Source organism: Alnus glutinosa, chromosome 13 (genome assembly GCF_958979055.1).
Source record: "Alnus glutinosa chromosome 13, dhAlnGlut1.1, whole genome shotgun sequence".
NCBI lineage: Eukaryota > Viridiplantae > Streptophyta > Magnoliopsida > Fagales > Betulaceae > Alnus > Alnus glutinosa.
The window spans coordinates 19883189-19907292 of NC_084898.1; the positions used below are offsets into that span (position 1 = coordinate 19883189).

General features: G+C 42.4%; 1 pseudogene; it reads left to right on the forward strand.

Moving 5' to 3' along the window:
• Positions 1-14362: 14362 nt before the first annotated feature.
• LOC133854961 (flavonoid-6-hydroxylase-like) lies at positions 14363-16305 on the forward strand (annotated as a pseudogene).
• The last annotated feature ends 7799 nt before the right edge of the window (positions 16306-24104 follow it).

Genomic DNA, 24104 nt, shown 5'->3' on the forward strand with positions numbered 1-24104 from the left:
GTTAGAGTTGTATAAAAGTTGTGCAAGCATGTAAAATCCAAATTTCTCAAGGAGGTGATTCCAAACCAACACCCTCACTCACGTGAGTGGTTCAACTTGATTGTACCTTTGTATGGATGAGATGTTAAATTTATTTAATAAATAAATAAAAGTATTTATTTCAAATAATTATGACTTTTTTTTTTGAAACAATGAAAAACCTTTATTATAATATGAGATCTAAAGGGCCAGAGGTAATGATTAGGGGTACAAAGACTCCTAAAAACAAAGTCCATGATTGAATCCTGATTTGGGGAGCAATTGCCTAAGCAGATGGACAAACAATACAAGCCTCTCTTTACACATGAATTCCACTATAAAAGATAAGAGAGTGCAAATTCTGATATAAAAACAGGTATTACAATCTAGTTTAGATCTAAAATCTACCATGGCAGGTCGCAAGGGTAACAACATAACACAAACTTAAAAAACTATAACAATAACAAAAAAAACATTGGCCGGCTAAAATGATCACAGAGAGTCGCCAATGATGGCGTGCGTATACCACACGCCGGCACCAGAAGACCACCAACCATCAGAACAACCATGAAAACTCTTGGGAACCTCCAACCACGAACTGGAGGAGATGATGGAGCCAACACGCGCCGGCGAGTGATGTGCGCTTGCTTACACGTACGGTCAAGGAAAACACGCCTTTGTGTGATAGAGGTGAGGGACAACGATTAACATCTTGGAAGGGCGCGTGACATGCAGATATTGACGAAAAATCAAAGATCTGGCTTCAAAAACAATTGACCTGTAAACCTAGCCAAAATACTTTCCTTCCACTAAGTGGCTGTTGGCACCTTACACAAATCAACCCACCAATAGATTGAAACCCCCAACCTCCCAAATCCTCATAAGGATTGGAGAAAATTACCTTTCACCTCTTGGTTTCACAGAGTAACACCAAGAGAGAAGAAACAACAGCAGCCCACGGCTCAGTACCGGGCCAAAACAATAAGGACAGAAAGTAAAAACAAATCGAAGAAACAAATAGGGGGTTCGGGGGCAAGCCCCGTCCCCCCTCAAACCTGAAAATGATTTATTTTTATTTAAAGATTTGGAGGTTACAAAACAGATTTAAAGATTTAGTGATTATAAAAAAGATTAACTATATTGTTTAAGGTTTTTTTTGGTTACAAATATGCTATTAAGGTGTACATTAAGTGGGTTTTTTATGGCTACAAATTTGTGACCATTATTTTAAAGGTCCAAAATCGCTATAAATATGACTCTGATGTCATTTGCAATAGGACACACAAGCATATAGCTTATTTCTTGTCTCCTACAAATTTCTTTTGTGCAATTCTCCATAAGGGTCTTTCTTGTACAGTAACATTTTGGGATTCATTGTATCTTGGGGACTATTTTGTCCTATATCCTTAGCACTTGAAAGTAGACAAAATATGTTTTAAAGATATCATCGTTACGATTGAGCCTTAAAGTCTAAATTTCATATTTATTGCCTTCGTAAGTTTTCCTATATTCTTTATTTATTTCCAACATGAGAGGTAAATTTGTCTATAAAAATATAAAAGGATAATTTTACTTCTCAAATAATCTCAAATAAACTAACTTGATCTTCTACAATTCATTTGAATCGTAGAGAATCCTTGTCCTTTGATACTAGGAGCTAGCCATAATTTATTTACCTAATAAAATTAAGGGTTAAATACCTTATTGATACTTGAGTTTTGAGAACTTTATTTTTTGGTACCTGAGTTTCAATTTACATCACAGATAATACCTCAGTTTTAGGAAAATACCGAATTGGTACCTCAGTCAAGTTTTCCGTCCAAAAACTAACGGCCCGCCACATCACTGTCACTTAATACCACTAGGAAGATAACACTTGTCCCTTGCGACATGTTAGCATCAACATAATTGTCAAATCACCAAAACACTTCCACATCACATACCCACGTCATTTACTCATTTACTCTTGGTCTATAAGACTAAAACATGGCATTAACCTTTAGTTTATGACAACAACTTTACATAGCTTTAACCTTTTGGTTTATGAAGTTAAAACAAGGAAATAACCAATGTTATGTGAAATTAACCTTTGACACTTGGTGAGAAACATTTGTTAGGGAAAATATTAGTTTATCCAAGTCCATCAAAATCATTTGGGCCCAACCGGTTAACCCTACCCGACCACCCGACCAGGGTACCTCGTAACACCCGAGCCCGCGAACATCTCGGGATTACCCGAAATTTAAGGGACACGACGCACGATACATAACTAGATCGTGCACACGAAGCTTCTCCAACAACATTTCACTTGTAAAGGATTGTGCACTCGAGATTGGCGGTCGTGGAACCCGAAATGTCCGTGCGCCCGAGGCCACGCTTCCTCAACTACCGATCCTCGCACAAACTGGGAACTATCCCAACTGCTCTTCAATCTCTATAAATACCAGTCTCTTCAGTTATTAAGGTAGATTCTATGCTTATAAAATTACTCTGCTCATATTCCAGCAATCCTCTAATTTAAGCATCGGAGCGGGAACGTCGGAGCACCCCCCAACGTAGTGTTTGTTATTTTGCAGATTTCAGGAGAAAACGTGATCAGACCAACCCCTGATCGACACATCATCATGCGGAAAACTGTATCAACAGTTTGGCACCGTTTGTGGGAACGACAAATCGTTTCTTGCGAAAACGAAATCCGCAATGGTGACTACGTTCTCTGGAACGACAGTTTTCATTTCTGAAAATTACGGCCAATATTGCCTGATGGGTCTTCTTCTCCAGTCCTTAGATCGTACATATCCTATTGCCCAGATCTAGATCTGAACATATCTATACTCGTATGTAATGGATTTATATAGATCTACGTTGAAACATCTCAAATCTACATTCAACCACACCAAAGTGATGCTGGCCTTCGCCAAATATGTAGATGTGCAGTTATGGATCTGTGATTTTGTATTCATAAACACCAAATTGGTGATCAACTCTGTGGGCATGCGAGATAAGTTTTCAACTTCTCATCATGTTTAAATTGGTTGCCAACCTAATTCTCATAATATGAGGTCTCTATTAACCGAGCTCACACTCCAAGCTCATATTCCAAGCTTATACTGCAAAACAAAAAAAAAAAAAAAACCCCTAGTGAATAGTCCAAGTTTCAACACACAACACATATGAGCAATTGAAGATCCAATCCGAGCTAAAGATACCATCCGAGTCGAGGATACCATCCGAGCCAAGGATGCATTCTGAAGTCGAGGGTACAATCCGAGCAGAAGATTCCATCCGAGCCAAGGATACCATCTGAGTTGAGGATACCATCCGAGCCAAGGAAGCATTCCGAAGTCGAGGGTGCAATCCGAGCCGAGGATTCCATCCAACCCGAGGATACCACTCAAGCCAAGGATACCATCCGAGCCGAGGATTCATTCCGAGACAAGGATCCTATCCGAGCCAAGGGTGCATTCCGAGCCAAGGATCCTATCTGAGCCGATGATCCATTCCGAGCCGAGGGTACATTCCGAGTCAATGATCCATTCCAGCCGAGGGTGCATTCCGAGTCAAGAATCCAATTCGAGCCAAGGATCCAATCTGAGGACTCATTTCGAGGGTATCTTCCGAGGAGCTCCAGTGCACAACTTCATCAAAATATCGAGATAAGTTCACTCTTTGCATTTTCGTTTACGCTAGCCTACTCACAACACTTGGTAATTCAAGAAACGCAGTTCTTAGCAAATCTTTGTCATAAAGAATCATCAAATCTTGAGATAGTCGAATGTATCTAATGCATTGATCAGTGACATTAAAAATGAGCTCTTCACTGCAAAACATAAAAATGATGACACATCATTACTTATTTTAGCATAAACGGGAACGAAGCAAGATGAAATAGAAGACTACATCAAGTCGCATGATTGAATCTTAGTGCAATTTTGCATACTTCGCATTAATAAATTGTTAGTAGCTAGACTCTGCTACATATATGCATACATATGTTCCGCTTAGACACAGGTGAAGATAATATTCAAGCCAGAGGTCTCTATTAAGCAAGATCAGAAAATTTTGATAAAAACAAAATGCCCCGTTCGTGAGCAAAACATGGCCAGGCCAAAAAAAATAAATAAATAAAAAACCCTTTTGAATTCTATGTCGCAACGATGGGGGGTACACTACAGCAGCAAAAAGCCACATTACCTTGAGCTTGCGCAACATGCAAAGGAGCTTTAATGCCGCCTCTCTCGGTGACAGATAGAAGCCTCACAAGAATCGATGGTCACTCAAAGCATCACTTTCAAACTCATGTTTTTGATCTATTCGTCTCCTTGTGCTGTGGTAATACAGGGACTCCACTGAAAAGCTCAAGAGGAGAAAAAGACAAAAGTCTCATCATGCCTCAGGTTGACTCGGCATGACTCGAGCACCAAAGACTCAGCAAGCATCGAGCACAAAAGCCTTGGCAATCCCGAGCAAAGCCTCATCATGGCCTCAAGTAGACTCGGCATGATTCGAGCACCAAAGCTTTGGGCCACCATATGCCTTGAACCAGATCAAATCAACTCAAACCAGATCAACTCAAAGTGTTGTCTCCCTCGGTTTGAAACATAACCAGCTCGGAACACATACCCCGATCATGTCCCACGGTAACACAGGGGGTGACTTGGTTCAACTCAAACCAAATCAACTCAAAGTGTTGTCTCCCTTGGTTTGAAACGTAACCGGCTCGGGAAGACACACCCCGATCATGTCCCTCGGTAACAGTGGGGGGTGACTCGGTACAACTCAAACCAGATCAAATCAACAATAATTGTGCTTTCAAAGTGCTATTTCTGTGTTGCAACGGAAACAACCACAGTTGTTTGAAAATCAGTCTATCAACTCAAGTATGCAAACTAATCATTATTCAATATATGTACATTTGTTCTAACAAATTTCAGAGGTCTTGCTCCGACACATACCATACAGGGAGAAAATGCTTACAACAAACCATACGGGGAGGCAACCCCTGTAACAAACCCGATCATGTCCCTTGGTAACATTAGGGGTGACTCGGTTCAACTTAAACCAGATCAACTCAAAGTGTTGTCTCCCTCGATTTGAAACACAACCGGCTCAGAACACACACCTCGATCATGTCCCTCAGTAACAATGGGGGGTGACTCGGTTCAACTCAAACCAGATCAACTCAAAGTGTTGTCTCTCTTGGTTTGAAACATAACCGGCTCATAACACACATCCCGATAATGTCCGTCGAAAACACAGGGGGGTGACTCGATTCAACTCAAAGTGTTGTATCCCTCAATTTGAAACACAACCGGCTCGGAACACACACTTCAATCATGTCCCTCGGTAACACTGGGGGTGACTCGGTTCAACTTAAAGTGTTGTCTCCCTCGGTTTGAAATACAACCGGTTCGGGAAGACAATTAAGTTACTTCGATTATCTCCCTTGGTAATGATTCAAATACAACCGGTTTGAAAGACAACTCAGTCACATATACGAGCTACCTTCCTCGGATTGTAAGATACCTCGGTCAAATAATTAACACCCTCGGGAATAACTCAGACAACTCAGTCAAATGTCGGCCTTGCAATTTTACTCGCTGTTTTCAACTAACCTTGAGCTCCCGATCCCAAGTCTCTCAGTCAATCCGGAACACTCAGTTCTTGGTCCCTAGCCAAAGACATCCTTCTTCAGTTGCTCTACCTTGGGTGCCAACTTGCATCTCGGCCACTCGAGCCTCCGACAAGGGATTAACATTTATGAACTTTCAAGTTCCCCCACAACACAACCAACTTGACAACAAACGAAAAGACTGAGAAAACAAAGATTTCATCTCGGCATAAAACAGAGATTCTTTTGGGACATGCTCTACACTAGGAGCATCCCTTGTGGATATATGCTCCTCCATAAATTCATACTCCTGATGGTTGAACACACTTTTCACTTGGCCCATGAAACCAAGCACAAGTTCGACCCTGGCGGGCCGAGGCCTTTTTGTAGCCTCACCGGCTATGACACTCTCCTTGTTAGCATTCTCCCGCTTTTGTGTGGAAATCTTCACTCAACGAGAAGCAATTGATTGATGAATGGCCCATCAACCTCTCGAGGAGAGTCAGAGTTCTCTCCCCCCTAGACACATGTTCCTCTGTAGTTTCTTCTGCTATGTGAAAATTGGGCAAAATTCATAAGGTTTGAATCTCGCATAGCCCCGGGAGAGTCCTCGATATGAACTTCAAGAACGGTTTTCCGAGCTATGGCCTCGGTCGGTTGCTTGGCAATCCTCATTTGAAGCACACGCCTCAGAAGAGACGCAGCCAAAGGAAGTGGGCTAGGAAAAGTTATTCAAAGTTTACCAAAATTTGAAAACAAAAATTGCAAAAGGGAACTCCCAGGTGAATTTCCATCTGCGGATGAACGCTTGGACTCTACTGTACCAGATGCACGCTCCGATTCCGTGACCGGAAGAACTGCTTTCTTCCCAGTTATGCCCTATTCCTTCTCCAGATCAGCTTTCTCTCAATCAGTCTTAACAGTAGCTAGATTTCATCAAAGAGAAATATTCATTTTACAAGTTGTCCAATTCTTCTTCACAATTGCTCTTAATACTATCAGTTGAGGGCCCAGAAGTCGGGAACGAATTTACCACGCTAGGAGTTAGGGGCCCGCTCGCCCCATGCCGGAATATCCGAAAAGAACTCTTGACCCAATTGGTGAGTTCAGATGCCACCTCACCAGCTATACTAACCAGGAAGAACTCCTTTGAAATATTTTATGTTGGCCTTCAGCACTCTAGTGCAGCTTAATTACAGCTTGCTTCCTGGCCACATTTTGTTCCTTCTCAACCTTAGCGGCATACAATTATGCAGCCAACACTATCTTTCGAGCCTGAAATGCATTAAGCTCCGTAAAAGATGCTCTTTGTCTTTCTGGGAATCACTCAGTTCAGTCAACACCCATCAAGTCACTTGTTGTCGGCATGCACTAGAGACTACGCAGGCCCGTGGCCAAACCGGAAGTTCAATCAGGTCGACCGAAAACAGAGAACCCGATTGGTCGTTAGAATCTTATGAGTATCCCGACCCCTAGGTCAGGAACATACTTCATCTCAGAAAGCTCCGCTCCAGGAAATACAAGAAGAGCACATGCAGATCCGACATCTAGTTGGTCCTGAAAGCAGATATGAGCAAGATATACATGGATCTCTATCCCAACGTTGTCATTGGTATTCACGGGATCGAGATTCTTCCTACTTGGCAGTTATCCTCCCTGTTGGGGTAGCTCAGAAAACTGAACACCTTCCTTCCTTGGTCTGAGAGGCATCGAGCTCGGTGGCCAGCTGGGCTTTATCTCCATTAGGCACAGTTAAGTCAATCAAAACTTGATCTAATGTTACCTCAGATTTGCACACCCGAGCCTCAAAAGCTGAATCGACGTCGAATTGCATTAAATGCACCTTATTGCATACGTCAGCAGATCCTGAAACCCGAGATTTTGAATGTGAGAGTAAATTTGAAACTTAGAATTTGAAAAAGTGCCGGATTTTTCCAAAGATGACTTCCAAAGGCCTCCAAACTGACACTCTTCGGGTGAAGTAACGACTGAAAAATCGAAACCTTCCCGGTAACATGCACCCGACGCAGTTTTGGAATCCGCGGTAAGTTAAGGCCGGTTGATCATTCCTAAATTCCCTTACACACAAAATTTGCATAAGAGAATTGGAGGGGTAACTGTTAGGGAAAATATTAGTTTATCCAAGCCCATCAAAATCATTTGGGCCCAACCGGTTCACCCGACCTGACTACCCGAGCCCGCGAACATCTCGGGATTACTCAAGATTTAAGGGACACGACGCACGATACATAACTAGATCGTGCACTCGAAGCTTCTCCAACAACATGTCACCTGTAAAGGATCGTGCGCTCGAGATTGGAGGTCGTGGAACCCGAAATGTCCATGCGCCCGAGGCCACATCTTCCTCAACTACCGATCCCTGCACAAACCAGGAACTGTTCCAATTGCTTTTCAATCTCTATAAATACCAGCCTCTTCAGTTATTAAGGTAGATTCTATGCTTCTAAAAATTACTTTGCTCATATTCAAACTATCCTCTGACTTAAGCATCGGAGCGAGAACGTCAAAGCACCCCCCAACGTAATGTTTGTTATTTTGCAGATCTCAGGAGAAGACGTGAACAGACCAACCCCGAATCGACACATCATCATGCGAAAAACTGTATCAACAGTGGTTCTTGGAGTAAGTCGCTTTATTGAATCGATAGCTCTTTTTTTTCAAGCTTGGCTGCCCCTTCATTTGGCCATTGCAATTTTTCCCCCATTCCCCCCTTTTCTCACTTCCTATCAACCCTTCTGAAGCCTTCTCTCAACCCTCTCCAAACACCCAAGCTTCCAGGAACCCATGAACACCTACTACACTTCACTATCTCATAAAATACAACACTATTTGGCAAGGGAGAAGCTCATCATTTCCTCTTCTTGATCGAAAATCACACTATTGTAAGTAACCCATTTTTCTTTCTTTCATAGTTATCATTTTATGTTTATGCTTCAACCTAATTGTGATAGTTTCTGCTTAAATATTGAAAAACAGATTTTGTAACACCCCAAATATTAATTAGGGTTAATTGTGCCTTAATAAAACTCAAGAATGTTAGGGTTGATTCCAAATGGAAGAAGTAAAATTTTGGACTTTTTATAATTTTCTGTGTGGGTCGAACGTTCGAAGTAAGAGAGAGAATGTTTGAGATTGGATCCTAAACGATCATTGGTGAACGTTTGAAGACAGCTTGGGAGCAATTAATTTCGCCACCTTAGCTTATCTTTTTTGTGTCTGTTCTATTTTAAATACACCTTGTCTGCCCTTAGCATCCATTTTCATCATCTTTTAGTTGAAAGAACCATAGAGAGAGTGAAAGAGTGGGTTTTGAAGGGAGAATGCGTTCTCTTGTGGTTTTGTCTTCAAAGAGAGGTACTCCTATTGGCCTAACCTCTTTACTGTTATTTTACAAAACAAGCTTTACAGTGTTGGTAAAACATGTTTTACAGTGTGCAATTATCCAAAGAATTTCACGACAAAACAGTACGTGAAATGAACAAATAAACAGAGGCAAATTTTATGCACAAAAAATTTACATAATTCAACCAATGGAGAATTGCCCAAAACTAAAAGCTGAGCAAATTGGCATAAAGGCAGGCTTTGATACCACATGTAAGCATAATATAAATAAAATGCTATTAAATTAAATAAGCAGCGGAATTATAAATACCTCCAGCCATATCTTTGTTCAAGCGAAACGAAGAAAATTTTCTACAACACCAAAAATTCTGGAAAAAATAAATTCAAAGAGTTCCTATGTCTATGAGTGTGCCAAAAGATAGATGCATAGAGCTTCTTATATAGATGCATAGAGCTTCTTATATAGATGCATAGAGCTTCTTATATAGAGCTTCCTATCAAGAAGAATCCATGAGTCGTGAATTTTGATCATCTTAGAAACAATTTGCCCCTTGATAAGTGGCTGAGGGTCAGCAACCAAGGCATCAAGAGAAATTTTTTCAAAGGTAAAAAATTTTGTTGAGAGGTGAGGGGGGGCATTTGACCCCTCTCGACCCCCCCACCCTCCGCCCCTAGTACGAATCATGAGACAAGCACGTGCTTGTCTAGAGTACAACTTAACAAATTCGGAATTGGATATACGATTCAGCCAAGGTTTGCATACGCACCTGCAAATGAGAATTGTCTTCATAGGAAGTTGAAGCAGAATTGTGAGAAAGATGGGTTCTGGGAGATCTGTTATGCTTCGAATTCCTTCATTGGCAACTTCCTCTGCTTCCTTGTTGCCATTTTGGGCATCAGAGGCTGTTGAACTTCTTTTTCTTTTCATGGCTATTACATACGAACATAGGTTGGAGGGTAAGTAGATAACCAATTACAATAAAAGAGTTTTTTATATTGACAACTTTAGTCGATTATCAACTCAAATATAGACTTATGCATTAATCAATGACCTTAACTGAGAAACTAAATTTCCTTGACCCTGTTTGTTTTAGGTTGAAATGTTTTTTGTCCGCGAGATAGAGAGACGACGAACATGAGCTGCATAGAAAGAGAGGGGGTGAGATTAAAATTCAATGCAATTGTCTATCCATATTGCTTACAATTTGGACAAGCAATGGAGAAGGGGTCCTTATGGGATCGACCCGTTCAGAGAGTTATGCCCCATAAGAGGCATTTTTACACTAGCCCGCTTGAAGGTGTGTGAAAGTGATGGAAAATGATTTACGTAGAAGCGTAAAACAATATTTGACACATAATGAAGGTTATTTTTCTTAATCAACTAAAAACATATTTAGGTTGACCAATATTTTTTGCTAAGCAGACACAAAATTAGAGAAAACACCAAAAAAATAAAATAAATAAATAACCCTGAGATCAACTCGACAAAAATTCAGCCCAAACTCATTGACACTGAAATAACTTCACTAGGTCCACTAGTAAATCAGTCCCATGAATCAAAAAAACTGGATTTGTACTGTACATGGATTTCCCATTTCTTGAATCTTGAAGTAACAGCAAGAAACTCGAACAAAGAGCAGCAGAAACCAAAATCGACTTTAAACAATTCAATATATCTTAAAGTTCACCTAATAATCAGTTTGGTTGTCAAAAAACAAATTAAAAATACATTGGGATTTCTCTACTTTTGCTCTCACCTACTCGCCTGACTTAAGCATTGGAGGGAGGAACTTAACGCCGGCCAACACCCAGCGTGTTCTCACTATTTTGTATAGTACCCAAAGGCCCGATCCACCAAAGGAGGAAACCGAGCCGTTAAAAGAATGAATCAGGAACGGACACGTCATTAGACCGAAAGCTGCACCAACATGGTGGTTACCAAGTCCCAAAAGACACCCGGCTAATCACAAACCTTTGGAAAATCGATATAGATCCACGCATATGGTCAAATACGTTGACATTCTAGCCAGAAATATTTCTCACCACCCAAAAAGATATTGATATTAGGGGTAAAATTTTTGAGTTAATCCCGTTTGGAAGTGGTAGAAGAGTTCGTTTGCTCTGGAATATATTTTGGCCTTCAAATGATACACTTAGCACTTGCTAGTTTCTTACAAATATTGTATGAGATCTCAACTCCTTCGAATGCGTTGGTTCGTTGATATGACTGAGAGCCTTGGACTAACGAACCTGAAAGCCACTCCAACTACTTGAAGTTCTCATCACACCGTGCCTACCTTCCAAGCTTTATGGATTAACCACCGTCTAATTATAATTAATACAATTCATGGCCATGGATAGGCCTAAGTACTGTGATGATACGATTCTCATATTATGAATATGCATATTATTGCAATCCCTTTATTATTAAGAAATATTTTATGATAATTATATGATTACAATCTTTTTATTACTCAATGTCTTTCTTATAATTATTAATAACATTAAGATAAAGAGCTCCTATAATTTTATTTTTTTTAAAAAAAAAATTAATCATTATATCTGTAGGACCTATATGTGATTGAGTTTTAAATTCAGAAGCCTCCAAACTCCTGTCAATATCGGATGTTGGTTCGGTATGCCGACCATGCACAAACCAGTCAAGTGAATTGAATTGTTTCCATTTCTATTCTCGATAAGATCAACCGTTACATCAAAATGATGGAAAAAAATGGCAGATAGGAAGAAAAATCTCAGTCATTGCCCCTTTTCCATTTATAGGATCTAAGAAAATTTATCTGAAGACAAAACAGGAAATTAAAAGATAACGCGTTCACGGTTGAAGCTGATTGAGTGTCCTTGACCTTTTATAGTGGCGCACAATTTTCTTGAAAAAATCTCGCTAATTATTATTAATTAACCAACTAATCAAGGGCCTACAAACTGATTGAGAGAAGTAATTGACGTTGATCTACAGTTTGGGAGTGCTCTAATTAAGGTCTAAGGCCCCAGAAATATGACTTTATGGCCCCGGAAATATCGCTTTTTTATATACAAGATGATTTAATTAGCTTTCCTTAATTTCTATTCTATTACCATGTCAATTTCTTTAACAAAAATAAATTTAAACCTATAGAAGCATAGCAAACAAATTTTGGGTTAAAGATGTGGTTCATTGACTTTAGTTTTTATTTCTTATGTTTTATTTTGTATCATAAATAATACCTCGTTTATGGCTAAAAACTTGATGGAAGTTCTTATGATTAGTTAGAAATTTTTTTTTACAAAAACCTTTTAATAAAAGGTCATTAGGAGTGGTTCGGTCCTGCCCAAAGAGCAAAATGGGGTTGCCGAAACCACCCCCACAAGGCAAAAATAAAAAATAAAAATTCGTCTTTGGGTTTGGCCCTGCGTAACCACCCCTATTTTGCTTAAAAGACTGATTTGGCCACTCCCAGACGGGCCATGGCCCATGGGGCACGTTTCAGTTTCTTCAGGATGTTGATGTAGACTTCCATCAATTTTTGAACGGAAGTTTGACAGAAGTGTCATCTTTATTTTATGCATAAATGATATACCATATCGAAAAAAAATAATTAAAAAAATAATAAGAATAAAAAAAAAAGAAAAAAAAAAGGAAAAAAAGAAGAAGAAGAAGAAGAAAAAATGTCAAAGAACCCAACAATTTTTTTTAGGGAAAAATACATATAATCCCCTCAAACTACCATCACATTGTTAATGTCATTCCAAACTACCAATTGTGTCAATCTTTCATCCCTAAACTATCAAAAAATATCAATGTCCTCCTAATGACAAAAGTATCATTCATAAAATTATTAATTTTTTTAAAAAATAAACTAAAAAAATTATTTAAAAAAATAAAAAATAAAAAAAAGGTTATACAAAAAAAAAAACTGTTTTTTCTTTTTAATTATTTTTTCTTTATTTTCAATTTTTTTTTTCGTTTGTTTTTATTTTCTAAAAAAAAATTTCATCGTTTTTCTTTATTTTTAATTTTTTTTTTAAAAAATTTAATTTTTAATTTTTAGCTTTTTTTTTTTTTTCGAATTTATAAAGACATTTTTGTCTTGTTGAGAAAAGTTTAGGGTTATTTTTGTCTATTTGTTGGTCTTATGGAAATATTGGCATTTTTTTGTAGTTTAAATGGGAATATTGACATAATCAGGGGTGGAGCCAGCATTCCAACTTTCGAGGGCATGATTGAAAAAAAAAAATTGGGGGTGGGGTGAAAATATAAAAATAAAAAATAAAAAATTTTAGGAGTAAAATTTTAATTTTAATTTTTTTTTTTAGAATTTTTTTTTTTTTTTTTTGAAAAGGCCTTAGGTCTTGGGGTGGTCATGCTCCCAAGGCTTTATGTGGCTCTGCCACCGAATACAATTGATAATTTGAAAAAAAATTAATAATAAAGTGATAATTTTAAAGAATTATGCGTATTTTTTTTAATTATTATTATTATTATTATTATTAAAAAACATAAAAAAGCAAAAGAACAAATCAAAGTTACAGTTGATGTGACCAAATCTTCACACTGCACATGGGAAAAACGGAACGGTGTATATGAGGTTGAGAACTGATTGGTGCATAAGTGTTATGCAGAGTCTTTTCTCCATCAGATTTATTATTACAAATTCTCAACGACTCTCAAATCTCATTCAATCTCAACCAAGGAAAAGAGAAGGCTGTTGTGGGAATACCGAGAGGCGAGAAAGCTGAGAGACCACAGTCCGTCGGTCTACCCGTGCGTCCACTGTCCACGCGCCACCGGTCAGTGCAACGTGAGTTATCTGTTCCTTTGTTACTCCTCTGTTCCTCTGTTAATTACTTTGTGTAGTCTCTGATTTGTGGCTTTGCATGCAAAGCCACTTTAGGAACCAAAATATGGTTCAGCTTTCGAAATTTGGGGCTTTTTTTTGGAAAGAAATAATCGTAAGAGAGCAGGTGGGGTGGGAATGAAGGTGGTGAACCGGTGGTGCAAGCCACCGTCTGGGTCACTGGGCGAGTTTTCTAATAGAGTATAGAAGTAGAAGTTGTAGATAAGTCTGCAAGTCTTTTCCAAATTCCAGTAGAGTTATACAATTCTGTAGGGCAAATATATTTGTACAACTATTTTTATTTTTTTTTAAATACTCACATTTCTTATGGAAACATAGACCTATCCATGTGAGATGGGTCTCACATGGTCCACACTAAATGAAGTGTACAAATGGCACTCTTAGAACTTTAACAAAAAGACAAAAGCTTATGACCAATACACTGTACAACTTTGAATTGGTTTTAATCAGACCGTCTTATTTTTTGGTTTTACGATATATTGTCTCACATCTCCATCTCTTATTTAGTCGATCGACCAAAACGATGTGGTTCGATTGGTTGCATGGTGTTAGCAAATCTTGAAATGAAGAGGCACAATATTTGACCTTGAATATATATACAAGCAAGGGACTGCGCGCAACAGAACCATGCACCTTCTCCCAAAACCTCTATCCAGAAGTATGCTCTTTCCTCATGCATCCTCTGCAACTTTCATGGCCAGTATCTTCGCCTTTTTTCTGTTCCTCTTCTTTCTATTATGGATATTAAGAAGAGCCCAAATAACTGCTCCTAAAACAACGCTTCCACCACAAGCCGGTGGCGCGTGGCCTTTGATTGGCCACCTCCACCAATTACGAGGGACAACACCGGCCCATATAACATTGGGTAACATGGCCGATAAGTATGGATCGATCTTCACTATCTGGCTAGGCGTACATCGGGCTCTGATAGTGAGCAGTTGGGAGATAGCAAAAGAGTGCTTCACCACTAATGACAAAGCCTTTGCCAGCCGTCCAAAAGCTATAGCTACACGTACAACTCATGGGCTACAACTATGCCATGTTTGGGTTTAGCCCTTACGGTCCTTACTGGCGCCAAGTGCGTAAAATAGCCACCCTCGAGCTCCTATCAAACCACCGCCTTGAGATCTTCAAAGACATCCGAGTGTCTGAGGTAAATACATCTATAAAAGAGATATATGAGGTCTGGGTCAAGAACAACAAGAAGTTGGTAGAGATGAAGAGATGGTTTGGGTCCACAACCCTAAATGTTTTATTTAGGATGGTTGTAGGGAAGCGATTTGATGGGACTGCAACCAAGGATGAGACTAATGAAGATAACGATCAGTGGCAGAAGTCAGTAAGAGATTTCTTTGAGTTGAGTGGTACGTTTGTGGTAGCAGATGCTCTTCCTTTCCTAAGGTGGTTGGACTTGGGAGGGTACGAGAGGGCCATGAAGCGAACTGCAAAAGAATTTGATGATGTCGTAGAAGGTTGGTTAGAAGAACATAAGCAAAGGAAAGTTTCTGGTGAGGCAAAGGGACACCAAGACTTTATGGATGTGATGTTGTCTATTGTTACTGACGACGAAGAGATATCTAATTATGATGCTGATACAATCACTAAAGCTACATGTCTGGTAAGCTTTTGATATACCCTATAACTAACTTCACATGTATACAACAAGATGCATGTTCCTTGAATATTATGAACATATATGCATGAATATTTCGTTAATTAGAGTGATTATCATTGATCAACTAGCTAGTATCAAATAGGCATCATAGAGTTCATAGTTGTTTGGTAACCATTTTGATCATACATCCAAGAGAAAGATCATCAAGCCCATGACGAGAAAAATAACAATCAAATTAATATATATAATTGGCTTAACAATGTGAGGGAAGTACTGTTGGTTTATGGAAATTCTTCGTTTTAACAAAAGAGAAGAAGTATGGTGGATATCCCCCCGTGTTGTCAGGTTGTGAAACTATATATTTGGTTAAGTCTATCCAAAAGCTAGACGGCTAGTGGTCCAATATTCAAACTTTTTTTGCCTGACCATCTAAAACTTCGACTTTGGTACTTTTGCAGGCCCTTATCCTAGCGGGCACAGATACTACAACAGTAACAATGACATGGTCTCTCTCTTTGCTTCTTAACAACCGGGAAGCCCTAAAGAAAGCACAACAAGAGTTAGATGTTCAGATTGGCAGGGAGAGGCAAGTTATGCAACTCACACTTGCCACCTTGTTGCATGCTTTTGAAATTACAACCCCGTCAAATGAGCCCGTGGACATGACTGAGAAAGTCGGACTTGCCAACATGAAAACCACACCACTTGAAGTCCATCTCACTCCACGCCTTCCTACCCATGTATATGCATGATTTGATGATTAGATATTTGATCATTAAAATGCAAGCTAGTATATTTTTGGTGTACTAATAGTACTTATATATGCATGAAAATTTGAATCATGTACCAGAGTTCTTAGACATAAAGTATCTAAATTAAAATATATTATGTTGTCTGCAAAAATATATACATGCATGCATGTATGGGCTTTGTTAAATGGAGAAGCGTCACTGGGGCGAGTCCCTCCACGTACGTGCTTCTGGAATGCATCCTAAAGTGCTTAAAAACCAAGTGTTATAAATGGGGGTTTTTTTTTTTTGGCAGCTGCATTTTGTATTCTGCCATGCCCAACCAATGGGCTGTATTTTGCAATATCAATGATAAATAAGCTACAAAGTCTTTTGTTTTGTTTTTTTTTTTTTTAATCTTTCAATATTTATTATAAGAATCATATTAGTGGAGATATTTATTATATATAAGAATCATATTATAAGAACTGTTAGGGAAAATATTAGTTTACCAAAGCCCATCCAAATCATTTGGGCCTAACCGGTTCACCCGACCCGACCACCCGAGTGCGACCACCCAACCCGGGTACCTCGTAACACCCGAGTCCGCGAATATCTCGGGATTACCCGGGATTTAAGGGACACGACACACTATACATAACTAGATCGTGCGCCCGAAGTCTCTCCAAAAAACATGTCACCCATAAGGGATCGTGCGCCCGAGATACGTGGTCGTGGAACCCGAAGTGTCCGTGCGCCCGAGGCCACGTCTTCCTCAACTGCCGATCCCTGCACAAACCGGGAACAATCCTAAACTGCCCATCAATCTCTATAAATACCAGAATCTCTTCTAATATTAAGGTACATGCTATTCTATGCTTTTAAAAATTACTCAGCTCATATTCAAACTATCATCTGACTTTGGCATCGGAGGGGGATCGTCGGCACCCCCCGACGCAGTGTTTATTATTTTGTAGATCATAAGAACAAAGCGAATCTTCAGGCGAATCATCATTCGACACGTCACCATGTCGAAAACTGTATCAACAGTTTGGCGCCGTCTGTGGGAACGCCATTGTTCCTTAAAAATAAAAATAAATCCGCAACGGTGACTACAGATCAATTCATGGCCGAAAGTAGCCGATGATTTCTTTCTTCAAGATCTTCACGAGTCCATGACAGATCTATTCAAATTTATATTAACATAGAGCAGATCTGCGTCCACCAACTTGTTGGATGTACGCTTGAAGTTTGCTCCCTGCGCGTAGAATTGATCCATATCCATCTATATCGGGCGTGCTTTAACGCACATTAATCCAGTGTTGGACCTCATCGTATATACCAGGTGAAGGCTGCAGCACATACAGTCTATACAAAGAGAAAGAAGAAGAACCTACGGGTATGTCATGTCCAACCTGGTCCAGGTTCTAATTCCTTCCCCGAAGAACTGGAAGAACCCTCGACTAGTCAGTTCTTCCTTTTCTGATGCCGGCGAACATCACGAATTGGCGTTACTGCCGGTGATGCCGAGTCACTTAAGGAGGTTCCGCTGACAAGAAGGTCTAGTTCTGACCCCGAGACCATCGGAACCCCGGTGACGCGATCCACTCCCGCTGACTCCGAGACCATCGAGAGCCCCGGTGACGCAATCCACAGGATGACAAAGGAAAATCTCCGGTACTTTGGGTTTTGCCCAGTAGAATGTTGGAGCCCAGAACGAAGAGGTTGTCAAACCCGGACCTCCGAGGCGGCGATGATGTTCCATTGCCACGGTAGTTCTAACCAGAAGCTTCTGACTCTCGTCCCGAGCTCAACCACACTCCGGTTCTTCCCTGGTCGGTGCCATTGACATTCTCGGTACGGCCATTAGATCCGGAGTACTCCACGATCCTGTTCTTGCCGAGTCTTGGAGCAATAAGGGAGCAATTTTCTATGATGAGTATGCTCCCCTCGACGTTGTTTCTCAGCCCCAGCAGCCCAATTGGCCCAGGAGTGCATAAGTCTTATAGAACTTCCGAGCTTAGAGTTCGACTCTCACTCTTACACCACTATGCTTAAAGATTGTACTTGAAACACTGACCCAACCTCAGGGAAGGATGGAAAGATGCTCCAGTTCATTGGGGAAGCGACGAGAAACGATGGCGCTGTGCAAGGAATGGTTTTGGCCGAAATCTTGAGCCAGAACACTGATAGGGCAGAACTTCAGCGACTTGCCGTCCAACTATACGCCGATGCCCAATTCGGTCAAATTCTCCCTTGTCTACTGAGTCGTGGCTCAGAACCTCCGTGGCACCAAAGACAGTCAGAATTCGAAGGATGCTCGAATTGTTTGCACGTTCTCGGCAGTTGGGATGATCTACTTGACCACCGAAGCCATCATCACCAAAGACCCCACGCTGTCCTTTGAATCAAAGTCACCCGTGTAGTGCCCCTTTGCCAGGTCGGGTATGTAAATCACAGATCGGGTCCACGCAAGGTAACTGCTGGTGAGTAATTTGAAGATCGGAGGATTCACTGCAGTATGTTTAGTAAATATATCAGAAAAAGAAAAAGAAGAAAAACCCAGATCAGTGGGCTATATTAGATCACAGTCTTGGCCTCTCTTGGCTACTGAGTCATGGCTTCGGGCTTCCGAGATGATGGCTACACAAATCTGGAACCGCTAGTGTCTAGCTTCCAGATCCACCTTGCCATCAAGAGGCTGCAATGTTTAGAAAAATTGAAAGAGGCCAACCCATGTTGTGAGTCGGCCAGTACCGGTTTTTCCACAAGTGTTGGGCTCGGTCCAATAAGTTAAAAAAAAAAACTGTGCATCGAGAGCTCCCTCCTTGGAGTCGGGTTACCCATATCCTGTAAAGGGTCGGTTTTGGATCCCAAAACGTCATCTCTATTCCTCGGTCGCCGGTGAGTACAGGTAGTCCTTCTTCCATTCGATTTCCTAAGACCTCAGGTCGGTCTCTCCCAGAGGATAGTCCAAAGCTCGAATTTTCACTCCGGAGCCCAGAATCACCAAGTAGAAGAAGACGGTGGTGCCGTCTCCGGTACTTGAGATTCCGGTGATGGGGTCTGTCGACTCTGGCGTCACTTCCGGTGAGCATACGAAGCCATCTCTATCAGATTCCAGCGCCTCTACGAGGACGAAACCCATCTCCCTGTATCAGATTTTGGTTTCAGAACTTAACCACCGGGTCTTGGCCCACTGGGTCATGCCGGAGCCCGAAGCGGCCTCGGTCATGGACTCTTCCCTGCCCCGATTCACTTCCGGATGCACCTTGTCCTCGGGTTCAAGGCTACTAAGTCTACTTTCAAGCACCAAATCAGTGTTCTTCGCTATCTTCCTTCATCAGAAAAGTCTTTTAGTAAATCACAAATCCCACATATGAAATTCGTGAAACACAAAGGCATATTCAAATCCACAAGGAACCCACCCGAGCCGATGATCATTCCGAGCCTAGGAACCCATCCGAGCCGTGGATCATCTCGGTCCGAGGGTGCATCCGAGCTGAAACTCTATCCGAGTTGAGGATGTCATCTGAGCCATCGTCCATCCGAGCCGATGATCCATCCCAAGCCGCGGATCATCCCGGTTCGAGGGTGCATCCGAGCCGAAGACTCTATCCGAGTCTAGGATGTCATCCAAACCACCGATCATCCCGGTCCGAGGGTGCATCCGAGCCAAGGATTCCATCCGAGTCTAGGATGTCATCTGAGCCATCGTCCATCCGAGCCGATGATCCATCCCGAGCCGCAGATCATCCCGGTCTGAGGGTGCATCCGAGCCGAAGACTCTATCCGAGTCGAGGATGTCATCTGAGCCATCGTCCATCCGAGCCGATGATCCATCCCGAGCCGCAGATCATCCCGGTCTTAGGGTGCATCCGAGCCGAAGACTCGGTCCGAGTCAAGGATGTCATCCAAGCCGCGGATCATCCCGGTCCGAGGGTGCATCCGAGCCGAAGACTCTATCCGAGTCTAGGATGTCATCCAAGCCATCGATCATCTCGGTTCGAGGGTGCATCATCCAAGCCACCGATCATCCCGGTCCGAGGGTGCATCCGAGCCAAGGATTCCATCCGAGTCTAGGATGTCATCCAAGACATCGATCATCCCGAGCCAATGATCCATTCTGAGTCGAGGATGTCATCCGAGCCATCGATCATCCCAAGCCGATGATCCATTCCGAGCCAAGGATTCCATCCGAGTCTAGGATGTCATCCAAGCCATCGATCATCTCGGTCCGAGGGTGCATCCGATCCGAGCCATCGATCATCCCGAGCCGATGAGTCGAGGATCCCAGGCGAGTTACGGAAACCATCCGAGCAAAGGATGCATTCCGAAGTCAAAAGTGCAATCCGAGCTAAGGTAACCATCCGAGCCGCAGATCATCCCGGTCTGAGGGTGCATCCGAGCAGAAGACTCCACCCGAGTCTAGGATGTCATTTGAGCCGTGGATCATCCCGAGCTGAGGGTCCAATCCGAGGACTCATTTCGAGGATCCCATCCCAACCGCGGATCATCCCGGTCCAAGGATGCATCCGAGCCAAGGATTTCATCCGAGTCTAGGATGTCATCCGAGCCATCGATCATCCCGAGCCGATGATCCATTCCGAGCAAAGGATCATCCCGGGCGGAGGGTCCAATCCAAGGACTCATTTCGAGGGTCTCTTCCATGGAGCCCAAGTGCACAACCTCATCAAAATATTGAGATATGCATACATATGTGCCGCTTAGACACAGGCGAGGATAATATTTCAAGCCAGAAGTTTTTATAAGAAAATTCCAAAAAAAAAGAAAAAGAAAAAGGGCCACGTTACCCTCAGCTTGCGCAACACGAAAAAGAGCTTTAACGCCGCCTCTCTCGGTGACAAATAGAAGCCTCACAAGAATCGATGGTCACTCAAAGCATCTCTTTAGAACTCATGTTTTTGATCTATTCGTCTCCTTGTGCCGTGTTAATACAGGGATCCACTGAAAAGCTCAAGAGGAGAAAAAGAAAAAAGTCTCGTCATGCCTCGAGTAGACTCAGCATGACTCGAGCCCCCGAGCAAAGGCCTCGGCATGCATCGAGCACACATAAGCCTTGGCAATCCCAAGCAAAAGCCTTGACAATCTCGAGCAGAGCCTCATCATGGCCTCCAGCAGACCCAGCAATCCCGAGCAAAAGCCTCGGTACGTCAGAGCACGAAGCCGAGCCGCCGTAAGCCTCGGGCCACCATAAGCCCAGAGCTGCCGTAAGCCTCATACCAGATCAAACCAGACCAGATCAACTCAAAGTGTTGTCTCCCTCGGTTTGAAACACAACCGGCTCGGAACACACACCCGATCATGGCCCTCGGTAGCACGGGGGTGACCCGGTTCAACTCAGACCAGATCAAGTCAACTCAAACCAGATCAACTCAAAGTGTTGTCTCCCTCGGTTTGAAACACAACCGGCGCGGAACATACACCCGGTCATGGCCCTCGGTAGCACGGGGGTGACCCGGTTCAACTCAGACCAGATCAACTCAACTCAAACCAGATCAACTCAAAGTGTTGTCTCCCTCGGTTTGAAACACAACCGGCGCGGAACACATACCCGGTCATGTCCCTGGTAGCACGGGGGGTGACCCGATTCAACTCAGACCAGATCAAATCAACTCAGACCAGATCAACTCAACTCAAACCAGATCAACTCAACTCAAACCAGATCAACTCAAAGTGTTGTCTCCCTCGGTTTGAAACACAACCGGCGCGGAACACATACCCGGTCATGTCCCTGGTAGCACGGGGGGTGACCCGGTTCAACTCGGACCAGATCAAATCAACTCAGACCAGATCAACTCAACTCAAACCAGATCAACTCAACTCAAACCAGATCAACTCAAAGTGTTGTCTCCTTCGGTTTGAAACACAATTGGCTCGGAACACACACCCGGTCATGGCCCTCGGTAGCACGGGGGTGACCCGGTTCAACTCAGACCAGATCAAGTCAACTCAAACCAGATCAACTCAAAGTGTTGTCTCCCTCGGTTTGAAACACAACCGGCGCGGAACACACACCCGGTCATGTCCCTCGGTAGCACGGAGGGTGACCTGGTTCTACTCAGATCAAATCAACAACCATTGTGCTTTCAAAGTGCTATTTCTGTGTTGCAACGTCAACAACCACAGATATTCGGAAGTCAGTCTATCAACTCAGGTATGCAAACTAATCATTATTCAATATATATACATCTGTTCTAACAAATTTCAGGGGTCCAGCTCCGGCACATACCATACGGGGAGGCAACCCCTACAACAAACCTTACGGGGAGTTAACCCCTACAACACACCCGGTCATGTCCCTCGGTAGCACGGGGGTGACCTGGTTCAACTCAAACCAGATCAACTCAAAGTGTTGTCTCCCTCGATTTGAAATACAACCAAGTCACTCCGATTATCCCCTTCGGTAATAATTCACATACAACCGGTTTGAAAGGCCGGCCACATGCACGAGCCACCTTCTCGGGATTGGAAAGTAACTCGGTCAAATCAAATAATAAACATCTCAAGAATAACTCAGACAACTCAATCAAATGCCGGCCTTGCAATTCTTCTCGTTGTTTTCAGCTAACCTCGAGCTCCCGATCCCAAGTCTCTAAATCAATCCGGAACACTCAATTCTTGATCCCCAGTCTGGACATACTCCTTCAGCACTCTATTGCAGCTTGATTATAGCTTGCTTCCTGGTCACAGTTTGTTCCTTCTCAGCCTTAGCGGCATACAGTTATGCAGCCAACACTATCTTCCAAGCCTGAGATACATTAAGCTCCGTAAAAGATGCTCTTTGTCTTTCTGGGAATCAATCAGTTCAGTCAACACCCATCAAGTCACCTGTTGTCGGCATGCACCCGAGATTGTGCAGGCCTGTGGCCGAACCAGAAGCTCAATTGGGTCGAATGAAACCAGAGAACCCGACCGGTCGTCAGAATCTTATGAGTATCCCGACCCCTAGGTCAGGAACATACTTCATCTCAGGAAGCTCAGCTCCAGGAAATACAAGAAGAGCATACGCAGATCTGGCATCTAGTTGGTCCCAAAAGCAGACATGGGCAAGATATACAGGGATCTCTATCCCAATATTGTCGCTTGTATTCACGGGACTGAGATTCTTCCTACTTGGCAGTTATCCTCCCCGGTTGGGGTAGCTCGGAAAACTGAACAGCTTCCTTCCTCAGTTTAAGAGGCATCAAGCTCGGCGGCAGCTGGGCTTTATCTCCATTAGCCGCAGTTAAGTCATTCAAAACTCGATCTAATGTTACCACTGATTCGCACACCCGGGACTCAAAAGTTGAACCGAAGTCGAATCGCATTAAATGCACCTTATTGCATACGTCAGCCGATCCCGAAACCCGAGATTTTGAAGGTGAGCAAATTTGAAATTTAGAATTTGAAAAAGTGCGGGAATTTTCCAAAGATGACTTTCAAAGGCCTCTGGACTGACACTCTTCGGGTGAAGCAACGACTAAAAATTCAAAACCTCCTCGGTAACATGCACCCGACTCAACTTCTGAATCCGTGATAAGTTAAGGCTGCTTGATTATTCCTAAATTCCCTTACGCACAAAATTTGCATAAAAGAATTGGGGGGTAACTGTTAGGGAAAATATTAGTTTACCAAAGCCTATCCAAATCATTTGGGCCTAACCGGTTCACCCGACCCGACCACACGAGTCCGACCACCCGAGTTCGACCACCCAACCCGGGTACTTCGTAACACCCGAGTCCGCGAATATCTCGGGATTACCCGGGATTTAAGGGACACTACACACTATACATAACTAGATCGTGCACCCGAAGTCTCTCCAAAAAACATGTCACCCATAAGGGATCGTGCGCCCGAGATACGCGGTCATGGAACCCGAAGTGTCCGTGCGCCCGAGGCCACGTCTTCCT